Source organism: Mus caroli, chromosome X, assembly GCF_900094665.2.
Source record: "Mus caroli chromosome X, CAROLI_EIJ_v1.1, whole genome shotgun sequence".
Lineage (NCBI taxonomy): Eukaryota > Metazoa > Chordata > Mammalia > Rodentia > Muridae > Mus > Mus caroli.
In genome coordinates, this window is record NC_034589.1 from 65,937,994 (window position 1) to 65,952,489 (window position 14,496).

Below are 14,496 nucleotides of genomic sequence, written 5' to 3' on the forward strand. Positions count from 1 at the left end.
CTAGACTGAGCCTTGAAAAGTAGCTTCGTATTAGAGACAAAAGCACAGAAAACATTGTCACTGAGTCTGATTTTTGTTCTCTCTGGTCCACCTACTTGGGAATGCTTACTCCTGTTGTTCTAATTGTGGTAAAAATATACTTAATACAAAATGGGCCATTGTAACCATTTTAAGAGCACTATTTACTAGTGTTGATCACACTCCCTCTTGCTTCTCCTTCACACTGCTGTACAACCCACCTCTATAGTGCTATCTATAGCAGCAGTGGCCCTTTGCATTCCCATCACTGGGACAGGCAAATTCTAATTTCCTCTCATTCTCATTATCACTTGCTAGTTCTGTTTTTAATTTAAATGTTATCATAAGTATTCATATGTGTGTGCATGCACTCATATGCATATGCTATAGCACTCGTATGGAGGTAAGAGAACTTTCTGGACTTGGTTCTTTCCTTCCACTATGTGGGTTCTGGGGATCAAACTGGCTGTCAGGCTTCGTGGTAAGCACCGGGGAGTCATTTTGTCAGCCTTAGTTTGTTTCAACTTCTGTAGCTATGCAATAGGTTTTGAAATCAAGACTATGGTTTTGGATTTTTAGAATCTATTGATGAGTATATATGATGGGATTTTCTATTTCTACAAAACATCTTTTGAACTTTGATAGGGATTACAAGGAATTTATAGATCACTTCAAGTAATATATATTAACAGAATGTAAAAGTAAGACATAGTAACAGAATGGAACCTTCTGATCCATGAAACTGTGGCATTTTTCGCACATTTGTACCTTTACATTTTTCTGTCAATAATAGACTAGTGTACTTACAGTATAAGGTTTCCTGTATGCGTTTTGTTGCCTTATTAACTTTAACCCAATTTCACTTAGATTCTGTGACTTCTCACTGACAGGTTTTGTATGTTGTATTTTTTTCCATATGTGTGAGTGGTGAAATACTCTGCCACCATGAAACAGTAAGAGAAAAAGAGAAAGCTCTTTTAATAATCTGTTGGAGTAAAGCGCATTTGTTGACTGTTTTTCCTCACAGGGCTTGCTTTCTCAAAAACTAATGCAAGAAACTGGTACTAAAAAAAAAAAAATTAAAAACATTCAGCCACGTGAGGTAGGGCATGCCTGGAACCCATGCACTTTGAAGACTAAGACAGGAAGATTTCAAGTTCAAAGCCAGGGAAGCACATATCAAGGCGCCTTCTCACAAAACAAAAGGCTGGGGCTGGAGCTCTATGCTGTTGGATTTGATCAACAGCACTAAGGACAAAAAGAGAAACAAAACAGGCGCAGAGAGTAAGAAACACTCAATTTGTGGCTGGGCTTCAGGGTAATTATTTTTTAACATGCTGCTTTCTGAACTGGACTTGAGTCATGTCACCCACTGCATCCCCCAACCCCCACCCTGTACTGTGAACACTCTACCTAGTGATGTTTCCTGGGAAACAGTGTGATGCCATAACCCTGTGACCATGGATGCCTGGGAACAAAGACCTTAGATTTGTCTCTGTGTGAATACTTTCACACTCCATTACTTGCTTTAAACCTTCATTTAGCACCTAGGAAAATAGAACTTACTGGCTGGTCAGGCCTCCGTAAGGAGGCTCCCACCTCAACTCTGAATTCTGTGAGAAAATGTGAGAGCAGTATCAAGCAGCAGCAGCAGTATTCTCATCTACATGTGAACCATACCCGCAACTCTTCACTGAGCCCATGGTACAGTATATCCTTGCTAAGTGTGTAGGGCAAGTTTTTCTATCCTTTGTTCTTCCAGGCTTCCTTATCCCCATGTTAGGCTAAAATTTCTACACTGAAATTTTCTCATATAGCCCATGTTCATAGTTGGAGTTTGGGCAACTGTACACAGTTTCATAATTACCATCGCAATCAAGACACAGTACATTTTGATTATTCCCTAAACTTTCCTGTTGCTACCTTTGGACTCAGTTCTCTCCCATTCCTTTGGTGTGACCCTAATCAACTATAAATATGACTTCTATCACCATAGTTTTGTCTTTTCCAGGCTGGAGTTTAAGGGGTTGGGAGTGGTGAGCTCTTGCCTAGAATGCCAAGACAATGACTTTCACTCAGTGCCATAAAAACAAACTATAGCCCCAATGGAATAGCATGATATCTACTAATTTGTATATAGTTTATTTCATTTTACATGGCATTTTGAAATTTATTCATCTTGTAGCACATTTTATAACTTTCTTCCTTTCTATTTCTGAGTAATATACTAGTATGTGCATATATCATCATTGATTTAGCCATTCATTAGTAATGGGAATTTGAGCATTTATATTTTTGTTAATGTTTTTAGCTAGTATAAAAATTAATGGAGAGATGGCTCAGTGGTTAAGAGCACTGTTTGCTCTTCCAAAGGTCCTGAGTTCAATTCCCAGCAACCACATGGTGGCTCACAACCATCTGTAAAGGGATCTGATGCCCTCTTCTGGTGTGTCTGGAAACAGTTACAGTGTAAACATATAAATAAAATAAATCTAAAAAAAATAATAGGTTTCAGTACAGAGACAAGGTCTCATATATCCAAGTCTAGCTTCATACTCCTTATGTAGCACATGCCTGCAACCCCAGCAGAGGAATATTCTCACTTGATAGATGAAAAATGGAAGTTTATGGAGCAGTATTTGCATAGATGAACTAGGATTTGAACCTTGGTCCCTTGATTCATCTCTCTCTGTCTCTGTCTCTCTCTCCCTCTCTCTCTCTCTCCCTCTCCCCCTCTCTCTCTTTCTCTCCCTCTCCCTCTCTCTCTCTCTCTCTCTCTCTCTCTCTCTCTCTCTCTCTCTCTCTCTTTCTCTCCCTCTCTCTCCCTCTCTCTCATCACTCTTTTCATGATCATCCTGGTAGCTTGGAAGCATTACCTTCTTGAAATACTTATATTTACCCTGGATATGCAAGGGTGCAATAATCCTCAAATGTGTTCTAGGACTTTTTTTTTCCAGAGGAAGCTAGTTCATGTTTTTGAGAAGTGAAATGGCTTTTCCATAGCCATCAGCTTGCCTATGAAATGGTTGGAATCCAAATCACTTTTTGATTCCAAGTGCATACTTCTAGGGCCCTATGTCTCACAGGGACATTTTTACTCAGTCTTTCTTCAACCTTGTACTTCCTTCACAAGGATGTCTCTTCCTGTACTTCACCTTTCCCCATCCTGGTCCATGAAGGTCAGGGACTGAGAATCCCAGATTCTCTTACAGGCCTGGCTCTGCCTATTCCATTCCCCCAACTTCAGTGAACATAGTAATATCCAGAAGGCAGAAGTGAGTGAGTCACTTAGCTCAAGTCTTGGCAAAATCAAGAATTTCAAGGAGTCAGGTTGGTGGTGGGGGACAGAAATAAAGGTACACGGGTATCAGATGTACACCTCTGAAAAGTTGTTGAAGAAGTAGCCTTATGTCACAGCCATTATCTCCATGACTGAAACAGGTAGGTCAGCCATCTTCCCATAAAGTTCCCTCTTCAGGATAAATATGTGTATATCTGTATATAAAGTTCAGGGAAACTTGAAGAATGGTTTAAACACACGCACACACACACACACACACACACACACACGTCCTATCCTGAAGGAAGTTAGAACTTTGTGAACAATTCAGTCGCCTCACTAAGGGGTCAGTGGTAACTCCTCTGTAACACACAACATTTATATTTCACACACACACACACACACACACACACACACACACACACACGAGGCTACTTACTACCTGTAACCTCTCCACCCCTGAAAGAAGGCTTTAGCCTCATTCTTGGACACTTAAAGTATGCTTAATGTATACATGTCTCCATTCAAGCTGCTGCTTTCCCTCCTCCCATCTTTATTTTCCTCTACCCCTCTGACCCCAAGATTGACAGACATCGAGAATCCAGTTATTCCGTAGGCACCAGGGAGCCTCTCTGCAGCATGCAAATTTAATGAGAATGCTTTGAAATACGGCACAAATGTGAATGTAATTCAAAGAACTTCACAGTCTGGGGAGGGGAGCTGGCAGAGTAGACATTCAAGCAGATGATGACATCAGTACAATGAAAAGGACTCTGGGGGGAAGCTTCTAAATCTGCCTGGCTTGGAAACAAATGCTATTCTGCTCTCTGTCCAGAAGTTTGACCAGTCTAGAAGAAAAGAATAGTGGAAAGGGCTAGAAGAAAAACACTAGACTATCTAGAGAATAGAAGGATTCCTGTCAACTTGGAGGGACAGAGCGAAGCAGACTGGAAGAAGGGGCTAAAGAATGAATTGGGTTCACAGAGGTCTCATTTCAGATCTCTCTCTCTCTCTCTCTCTCTCTCTCTCTCTCACACACACACACACACACAGACACACACACAGACACACCACACAACCTCTTCATAATCACTGAGGAATATAAATCCTAGGATCTCACACTAGATGCTTGAAACCATTAATCTAGATAGATGCAAAATGAAACAGTACGACTCATGAACTAAGCACAGTAAGAAGGTAATAACAACAGCTAGCAATAAAATTATACTATTTTTGGGCTTTTTAAGCCATTACTAAATGGAAGATTACTGGAACATAAATCCTGAAGTACCACTACAATCAATCTGACAACTTAGGCAGCAACCAAGTGACTACCAGGTAGGAAGTATATAGACAACACAAATGTCCTGGAAAAGAGACTGAAATTTAAATCTTATTAATTGTTTATTTCTGAAAGATTCCATTTAATACTTTTGGACCACAGTTCAACAAGTAGACAACTGAAACTATGGAAGGTGAAGCTAAAAATGGGTAGGGTATTTTATAATGATATTTGAATATGTGTGAATATTTGAATGATACTAGGCACAAAGTTGCTTTTAGATGCATTTAGAACTAATCAACAGAGTAAGAAAAATGATCATGGTGAAGTAATTCCTGTTTACCCAAACTTATCATTTATAATATCGGACACAAAATTAAGAGACATTATTATGCAGGTTCTTCTAGGAGTCAGAGTGTGTTTATTTGATCAAGTGTTGAACTGTCTTAAATTTTCACCCCCTCCCTGCTTTCACTTTCCATTTACTGTTTCTTTTTTTCCTTTTTGGTTTTTCGAGACAGGGTTTCTCTGTGTAGCCCGGGCTGTCCTGGAACTCACTCTGTAGACCAGGCTGGCCTCGAACTCAGAAATCCGCCTTCCTCCGCCTCCGGAGTGCTGGGATTAAAGGCGTGCGCCACCACTCCTGACACCATTTACTGTTTCAATGGTCATCTGACCCAAATCTCAAAAAGCAGAAGAAATTTTGACCTGTTTCTTTTTCTGGTTCAGTAGTGTTCTTGTGAAGGTCCTAGCACAGCGTGAGATATATCACAGCTATATTGTGGTCTTATGAATTGCAGGTATTGTCCCAGAATCAGTGATATTTTTCAACTTCACCCACCCAATAATAATAGTTCAACTTCGTGACATCTGCTACACTTTAATCTAGTATAGTTTTTCCTCTAGATTTCTCCTTTTTTTTTTTTTTTTTTTTTTTTGACAGACGTAGTGAGCCAGAAAGAAAGTACTGGGACTACACTTCACAGAGCCTTCTGCCTAGCACTGACTCCCAACTTTCTTACAGGGATGGCCTCTTGCATCTCTGCCCTACCCATTTCCAGCACCATGTTGCCAACTACAATTCCCAGATGCCTCTACGCTCCGGACTGGGCAAACTGGGCTTCCCAGCAGCCTTAAGGGTGAAGAGCGGCAAGAGGCTACTTAGGTCACCCAGCACTTTCCGCCCACCCCCCATCACGTGTCCATGTCCTGCCAATCAGAACTGGGAGGAGGGAGGGCAACTGTAGCCTGGAGTCTTCCAGGGCTCAAAGGCGGGGCAAGCGTGGAGGGGGCGGGTCGAGCGTGGCGGGGGCGGGGCGGAGCTCCGGAGCTGAGCAGCCTGGCAACAGCGGTGGCTCCCTGAGCCGGAGGTGAGTTAGCTTTCTCGGCTGACTTGGCTAGGAGCCGGGCATTGCGGGGATCCAGGATTGGAAAGGTCTGAAGGAAAAAGTCGGGACTCCCTGAGACTGCTGGTCTCGAGGGACCTGGCAGCCTCCGCTGGGTTGGGGGTGGGGTTCGCTGGAGAGCCTCAGCTGTCTCTGCGAGGCAGGGTTGAGGCCCGGGAGTGGCAGGCAGGTGCCTCCCTCAGGCTTCCACTGTTCTACTTGTCCTAGGTTCCCAGGTGGCGGCCGGCGATGATTGGGACTGGAATATAGGGTGGGCTGAGGGTCGTTGAATGCATTGCCTACACTTTGCTTCCCTGTCTAAGGTTGTCTAGTGCGCGGGACAGACGCCCTAAGGCGACTGCTCCTTGCCCTGGCTCTGCTCACTGGGCGGACACCCGCTGCATCCCCTGTGGCCTCGCCAAGTGGTGGCACCCTGGCACTGGCCACGAACCCTTCTTCGTCGCTCTTGGACAGTGTTTTTGTGTCATACACGGGGGAGGGGGGCGGGTATCTGCTTTTGCAACAGTTGAGAGAAGATCTGAGAAGGAATGGCTTAGTTCCCATACCCAGTCGGAAGTGTGAACAGTCACTAAGAAGTGCTCTTGGCCGGGTTGCCTCCCTTAACTGTCTTTTGCTCTTAGGAAGTGAAAACGAAATTTTACTATTTGCCTAAGCAAAAATAAAATGAATCTCATGTGAAAAATATATTACCGGTTTGATGGATATGTTTGGGATATGAGACAAGCGAGTTGTAGCTGGTTTCAAAACCAGATCTTTCCAAGAGTGGAATCAGAGCCTTTTAGAACTGACCTGACATTTACATAGTAGTTCAGTTGTTTCCTGAATGGGGGAATTGGGGCCCAGGAAAGGTTAATGTGATATGGACTTCAGGCAACCTAATGACAAAACTGATGTGACTAGTCAGTTCTCTGGGGGTTTCTCAGTGTCTGTCAAGTCTGGATTCCTCTTAGCACGGCTCATTTTTGTTCATTGTGAAGTATCCACCTTAGAGTACTGAGACTGGGCCTGAAGTTTTACTACAGTTCAAGCCATTTTGTACTCACCTCCCCGCCCCCCCCCAAAAAAAACCAAAACAGTTACTGGCCAACCTTTCATCACATATATACTAGGAAGGATCTGTGTATTTGTCAAATTTGACTACAGAGGGCTTGCAGCCATTTTATGGGATCAGAGCTAGATTTTAGGAGATTCCCATATGCTGGAGGAGATTCAAACTAGTGGCTCTGAAGCAGTGGAACAGGTTTCTGAAGTGTTCAAAAGTAGCTATGAATTCTGTGGGATTATAATTACTCTCATTATATGATTGGTCACCTTAAGTTAAAGTCATAACTTACATCTCTCTAGTCATCAAAAGTCCCATTCATTCATTAAACATTGCCTATGGTGTACCTCTAGAGTCTGTCCTATGCAACAGGAAGACAAGAGGGAAACACACCATTAAGGCATTATGGAATTTATATAGGGGGTGTCAGACATAAAGAAAAAGAAGCAATGTTGTGTTTACTAGTGGAGGTGAGTTGTAAAAAATAAATGTTCAAAGTGCACATAAGCTCCACCATGGAGCATGCCTTTGCCATGGCTTTGAATTTCTAATTTTTGATAGTTCTTACTCCAATAAAACATAAACATTGAAAGCGAAATATATCTGAGTCCAAGAGATTCACTCTGGAGTCACTTTGCTCCTGTCAGTGCATATAGTGACTTTAAACTGTTAGGGTGATGGTTTACAGATGAATGGCTGACTTCCTAGTTAGATCACTGTAAAGCCAGAAGTCTCTGGTGAAGTCAGGATTGCATGGTGATTTCTGACCACAGTCTGCTGGACTTTCAGCCTACCGTACACATGGGTTTCTATTCTTTCATGCAGGCTTGTACTGTGACCCTGTTATCTGAAATGAACATCTCTCTGTGTTGCCTGGCTTGAGGAGATAATAGTTCCCTTTGAAATAGTTCCATAGTAAAGCAGCACTCCGCATCTGAGGAATAAGATCCCTGAGTGATGAAATGGCATTATAAGAAGTCTCTGAGAAAGTCATTGTCTGTCTAGTACCACCCCTTTTAATAGACCCGATGGTCAGGGTTTTCAAAACAATCTTTATGACTTCTGAAAATGACTAATGTTGCCAATAATACTGTAATATTGCTTCAAATGAGAAAAGGATGAATAAAATGTACTTGCTTTAGAAACAATTGAAAACACATGGTTCTAGCTTTTATTGAGGGTTCAAAAATAAAGAGAAAAGGGGAAACTCTTTGGGGCCCTGAGGTGACATTTTTAACCAGTGACCAGGTGATTACAAAGGCTAGAGTTTCTAGGTATTTCTAAAGATTATCCAGCTTTACAATAGCATAATGGGTGTCATTTATTTTTCTTTATTCTCTCATTCTGATAATGATCTCTTACAAGTTCTAATTTCTTCATTTCCTAGTTTCTAGTTAGTTTATTCCTCTTTGGCAGCTCTCAGAGGGGCAAGAACTATCATTTGCCTCAAAGGTATGGACTCAGGATTGAGCAGTCTAGAAGCTGTAGTGAATGTGGGCAAGCTGCTTACCTCTATGTCTCATTTCCTTTAAGAAATCAAAACAATAAATAATAATAGTTTCTCAAAGTGTTGGTGGCAGGGCTGAGTGATTCTTGTACATTTAGTGCTTTTAACAGTTTTGTACTCAGTAAACGTTCAAGGAAAGAGGGTACTTTGCCTTCTGGCTGTCCCATGCCCTGGAGCTATGGATGTAGCCTCTGCCCCATCTACCCCCTTTGGCACCACTGTCTCTAATGGACCTGGAACATCCGTAGGTATCCACTCCATTTATTCCACTTCATTCATTCCAAACAGTAACACTGTGTAGCCAATAATTAATCATCAATACCAAGGTGATTCCTGTGTCATGAAGTTTTATCATCTTGAATCCCGAGTGTGTAGGCACCAAGGCTTTCCTTTTTCCAATCAAGACCAGGCCTTGGCTGCTCTGTAGGACTAGAGTGGATGCCTATGGCTCCTTGTGATGATAAAAAGCCATCATGATCTGTTGATGATCCAAAGATGAGATTGTTCCCCATATCACAGCCCTCCATCTGTAAATGAGGAGCCTTATTTGATACTTGGATTTGTTTCTCCGTATCTCAAGATAACTCTACAAGGAACTTTGGTATATCTTAGACTTCTAATAGTTTAGTATTGTGGTTTCTTAGCTGGACTTGACAGGTAACTCCTGCATGTTGCAACATTTTTTTCCATCTAAGGAGGTGCTGAGGTCTCAGATGGTTTATGTAATGTGTATGAAACTTAACTTGGCCCAGAGCTCATAGTAGGTATTTTGTAAACATGGTTGGCTTGAATCAGAGGAGTGGCAACTTAAGAGTTGTTTGAGCATGTTAGTTTGAATCATTCTGCTGTATACCTACAAACATGTTCCTTACATGCTAAGAAGTGGAGCCTATGCCTAGCTCTTTTGTCCAGGTTCTGATAGTGGATCAATAGAAAAGTCTGAATGTAGTGTTGGGAGAGATTTCATGCAGTGCTTTGCCACCCCTTTCCTCCCAGCTTGATTTTTGGACTCTGACATGAGTACAGAATCATTTTTGCTTCGTTTGCAAGTATGTTTGGAACAGGAAAGGGCTAGTGGAAGTTGAAGTGTAATAATTAAAAGTAAAAATAAAATTGTTTGTACATTCAGCTTTCATCCCATTGTACGAACTTGGACAAAATGCAGTGGTGCCGTTCTTTAGCATTGGATAATAGTTAGATTTTGATGTCACATCTTTGACCTTTTGGTGGGAAGGAAGCACTTTGTTTCTGGAGCCTCTTCGTGAATACACTTCGCCAGCAGTCATTCCTTCCTCTTTATGGGCGTGACTGGGACAGAGGTGAGTTATAAGGACATTCCTAGCATTGGGTGGTGGTGCTTTAAATTCCCTTTGTTGGCCTGTAAATTTCTTTATGGCCCTGAGATTGCTTGGGTGGGGATTTAGAATAAAAAGGACTTTACTTGATTTCAGTATTGCCAAGAAGTGATCCCAGCTGTTTTACTCAGCCGCGGACTGTCTACATCAGTGACCCTCTGGCAATGACTCCCACTGAACCTCCTAGTTAGTGCCGTTCAACGGTAACAACCTGCCGAAGTTGGCTGGTGACCGATTCAGGGAGACCTCAGGCTGTGTGACTAGCAGCAAGCATGTAATTTAGAGTTTCCTGGTTCTGAGATGTTCCTTGTGCATGACAGTAGAGATGTGAGAGCATAGCTCACTCTCTGACAAATGGCCTCTACCTCTAGGTTCCTTGCCTAAAGAAAGTCTGGTGGTTTTTTAAGTAGAGGATGATGGCTTTTTGCTTTTCAGTCTTTCAGCTAAGATGAAGTGTAAACCAGAGGCTGACTCTTTCCCTGTAGGACATTTCCTTTCTTCCTGTTATCAAGTCCAGTCATTTCTACAGAGATTCCCATCATTTCTGTGTCATCAAACAATTTTCCTTTGTTGACAAAGATTGTCCGGATGCCCTTAACCCTCAACAGCTGCTCCTGAGAACTTATAACCAATGTAGAATCACAGATCAGCTAAGAACCCCTGCAGAATCTGCAATTTCAGGTGTCTCCTGAGTGCATATATGTAAATGAAAGTCTAGGATAGCTGATGGAAGACCTGGTCACATCTTGGCTTCCCAAGCCTTTGAAACAACATTAATCAATACAGTGCTAGATTTAAAAAGTAAACAGGCAAAATAAATGTCAACATGTTTTTGTAAGGGATTATATGTAAAATGCTGTTATTTACATATAGTTACCATACTAATGAAGCATCAGCCTGGGTTTTGTACTAGACTTGGAAATTATTTCTGTATTTTTCTTATAGGACATCTCCATTTCGACCAGCCACATGGTGCCAGTCCCTACAGTGTGGGACAGTAGGGCGTTGAGAGACGAGTTCATCAGGTTGGCTTTTAGTGACCAGCCAGCTGCCTCTGTACTGACTTCTATTAATGTTAGGGTTAATCTCTGCCAAGCCGTTAGCCCATAATGTCGCCTTTGAGAGTAAAATTATTAACATAAGTGCCAAGTTTCTTTCTCAAAGGTTGGGTCAACAGTGAGCTTGGGGGCAGTAGCATTGAGATCTTAATCAAGTGATGCGATTTCAGGGTTTACAACTGTGGTTCTCCCGACTATGGCATCGCTTTCTATTACTGGATGTGGGTGTGGTGGTTCACGTGTGTAATCTCAGTGTTACGGGTTGAATCAGGAGTTCAGGCTATCCTGAGCTTCATAGTGAGATACTTTCTCCAATAAATAAATAAATAAATAAATCAGGGATGGGGGAGGGGCATACGGCAAGCTCTTGTGGAATGCTTGGTGTTTGGTTGTTCATGTGAAATTATCTTTATCTTTTCCCTAGCTCTTCAGAGAGGGTGTCACCTCCCTAAATAGAAATTTCCTCATTTTAGGAATACTGCAGACTGGTGGTTTGCTAGGCTGGCTGCTCATTAGAACCACCTGGGGCATTTTAAATACCTGCTGCCTGAGCCCTACCCTCTGGCGGCGTCCGGGGTTAATTAATCTGAGGTGAGACCTGCCTGGGCCTTTTTGAAAAGTCATTTTGTGGTAGCAGGATTGTGTGGCTCCATGGAGAGCACCTGCTTTAGGCTCCATCACTTCTCCAACTCCACTGTAGGGAGGCACCTGGACTTCCAGGACCAGCACAGGTTCTGCCTCAGTGGGTGTCGGACGAGGCAAGGACTCCAGTACAGTCTTCTCATTTGCAGCCAACTTCGGGGCAATGCCCAGGCCGCTGCTGAGCAGGTTGTTCTTTGATTAGCCAGCAGCACCAAAATCACCTGAGGGGGTTTTGCTGAGGTACAAGATCCCTGGCTCTGTGCCTGGAGCTTCTGATTCAGCAGGGCTGGGCCAGAGCCCAAGATCCATGTTTGCGAAGTGTCTTTTGCAACATTTCATCATCAAGAATTGGGCTTATCTTCAGGATCCTGCACATGTGCTGCTCACACCCATTGGGGGTTAAAAACAAAAGATGGATTTTAACCAATCCCTTTTGTGTCTTGATAGTGCGACACACAGCCCTCTTTTAATCTGTTGTTGTGGGAGGCTATTCTAAGCTCTTTCCTAGTTGAAGTGCAGCATTAGCTCATTCGTGCTGCTGGGGCCGACCTACTGTTGCACATGCTCTTGCTTACTGCTGCTTTTGATTCCATTGGTAGTGTTGCGGTGTCTCCCTTTGTCACTGAGTTTTAGCTTCAGTTTTTGTCTAGTTTAATACCAGGATTGACAATGCTAGCCTTATGCAGTCAGTTGGGATGTTCCCTTTCTCGGTGCGCTGGAAGTTGCTAAGGTTGGAGCATATCACTTCCTTGAATGTTCATAGAACTGGGCCTGGAAGAGTTTCAGCTGTCTCTATGTGATTGTGTACCTCTCTGCCCCCTGCTTTATGTCATCATCTCATTGGGCCAAGTAGACTTCATGCTCACTATGTAGCAGAGGTTGGCCTTCTAATCATCCTGCCTCCATACTCGAAGTACTGGGATGCTAGGTGTATGCCACCACATGGAGCTTTGCCTTTTTCTTGGTTAGTGTTTGTTTTGTTTTTAATCACGTTTGTCAGTTGTGATAATAGGACTGTTTGGGGGTTTCAAAACATCATTTCATTAGTAATATGTTCTAGCATATTTTTATTTCCATATTCATCTTTAAGGTACATCTGTAAAGTACATTTTTAAAATCTGAAAATATGTTTGCCAGCAGTTTTCAATATGATTCCTCACCTCACAACTGTAGAATGCAGGGTGAATGCAACTGTAGAATGCAGGGTGAATGCAACTGTAGAATGCAGGGTGAATGCTAGCAGTTCTTTGACACACGGATGCTGGGTTTCTCTGGCATTGCTGATTGGCTGCTTGGTTGTGCTGTTTATACTCAATGATGTTGTGTGTGTCAGTCAGTAGCTCCTGCCTTTTATTACTAAGTAGCAGTCCATGGTTCAGTAATTGATAGCCATTTGAGCTACTCAGTTTGGGGCTGAACTACAACCAGCCATTGCAACTTTGCATGGGCTCATGTTTTCATTTGATTTGTGGAAATACTGTACGTTGGAAAGACATTGTCGTCTTTCTACAAATACACATTTTGATTTTTTTATGGTTTTATTTTTTTATTTTATTTTATTTTGAGACAAATATTACTAGCTGACCTGGAACTCACTTTGTAGATCAGATCGGCCTTGAACTCACAGAGATCTTCCTGCCTCTGCCTCCTGAGTGCTGGGATTAAAAATGTGCTTCATTATGCCTAGCTTACAAGTAGAGTTTTCTTTCTTCCTCCCATGTAATACCTACCATTTTCTTGCCAGTTAGAATCTCTAAAAATTGTAACTGCACATGGTTATTCTCCTTGTTTTGAAGCTTCCCATTTTTTAACCATTGCTGTATAAACTGTAGGCTTACAGAATTCCTACTTTTCTGGACAAATCATGATTTGTTGTTTATTTTGTTTGTAGAAGCCATGTTTCAGATATGGTCTTCAAGAAGATAATAGAGAGAACCTAATTGACTGTATTACAATGCTCATGCCCATTCCCTAAGCATGACACCTCAACTTTTATTCTTAGTGTCAATACCAGAATTTATGTCTGGAGCCTGGGAGCTCTTTTGATTGCTCTGAGAAGCTGCCCTTATTGCTTGTCCAAAGGGCATGGGAGTTGTCCGATTGAATGGCTCTCTTTGTTCTTGAACTGGAATTTCTTAATCATGTTGTTTCCATTCTGTTAATAGTGGTTTTAGTTCCTCTTCATCTTCTTCCCTTTCTGGTATTTCTTGCCCTTTCGTTGGATGATTTTTTTTTTTTTTACATCCATAAGATCACCTCTTCCAATGATGTCCAGGTCTAGACACGTTAGGCCCTTTAACTTTGTTCTGTGACAGGAATGTATGGTGGCTTGTGTTTATGCCTGGTAACTGCTCAAGTAGGAAATGATTGCTTTCTGTACTCTCTAGGTCACTGTAAGCCTTTTCTCTTTGTGACTTTCCAAAAACCTTAATTAAGTCAGTCATTGGGGATTCCCTTTTGGACACTCTTTTAGTGTGGCAAGCTGCCTGTTGGGCAAGTGACTACTTCTACGTCTGCTTTTTGCTAGCCTCCAAGGTAAACTTGCTCTGAATTAGGACTATTTCAATGGATCAGGCCCAGCATTTTCACCAGCTAAGAGATGCCAAGCTGCATTCCCTGTGCCTCTGTGTGAATTAACTTTAGAGACTCGGGCACATTTTAAAAAGTATCTTCAGTGTCTATATTTGAGTGAGGATTAAACATTTAGTTCTAGGCCAAAATCACTGTGAGGCACATTTATTAAATATAGTGGGCACTGATGTTGTAGGAGCACCGTTTTGGGTGTAAAATTGAGATACAGCTAAGTTTTATAATATGACATCTTGTATAGCTTTAACCTCTGAAGGCAATTTTGTTTTGAGCCAGGGTCTCACCCCATAGCCCTAGCTGGCCTTGGATTTGCTAGG

General features: G+C 42.2%; 1 protein-coding gene across 5 annotated transcripts in view; it reads left to right on the plus strand.

Annotated features, from left to right (window-relative positions):
- The first annotated feature begins 1,536 nt into the window (after nt 1-1,536).
- Nucleotides 1,537-14,496, plus strand: part of Mtm1 (myotubularin 1) — a 111,124-nt gene continuing 98,164 nt past the window's right edge. For 2 of the 5 annotated variants that reach the window (XM_021152884.1, XM_021152887.1), the window contains exon 1: nt 5,874-5,950. The gene's annotated coding sequence lies outside the window, so the exon portion shown is untranslated. Of the gene's footprint in view, nt 1,723-5,873; nt 6,016-14,496 lie in introns of those variants that run through there. The other 3 variants (XM_029473163.1, XM_021152886.2, XM_021152885.1) reach the window with 2 other exon arrangements.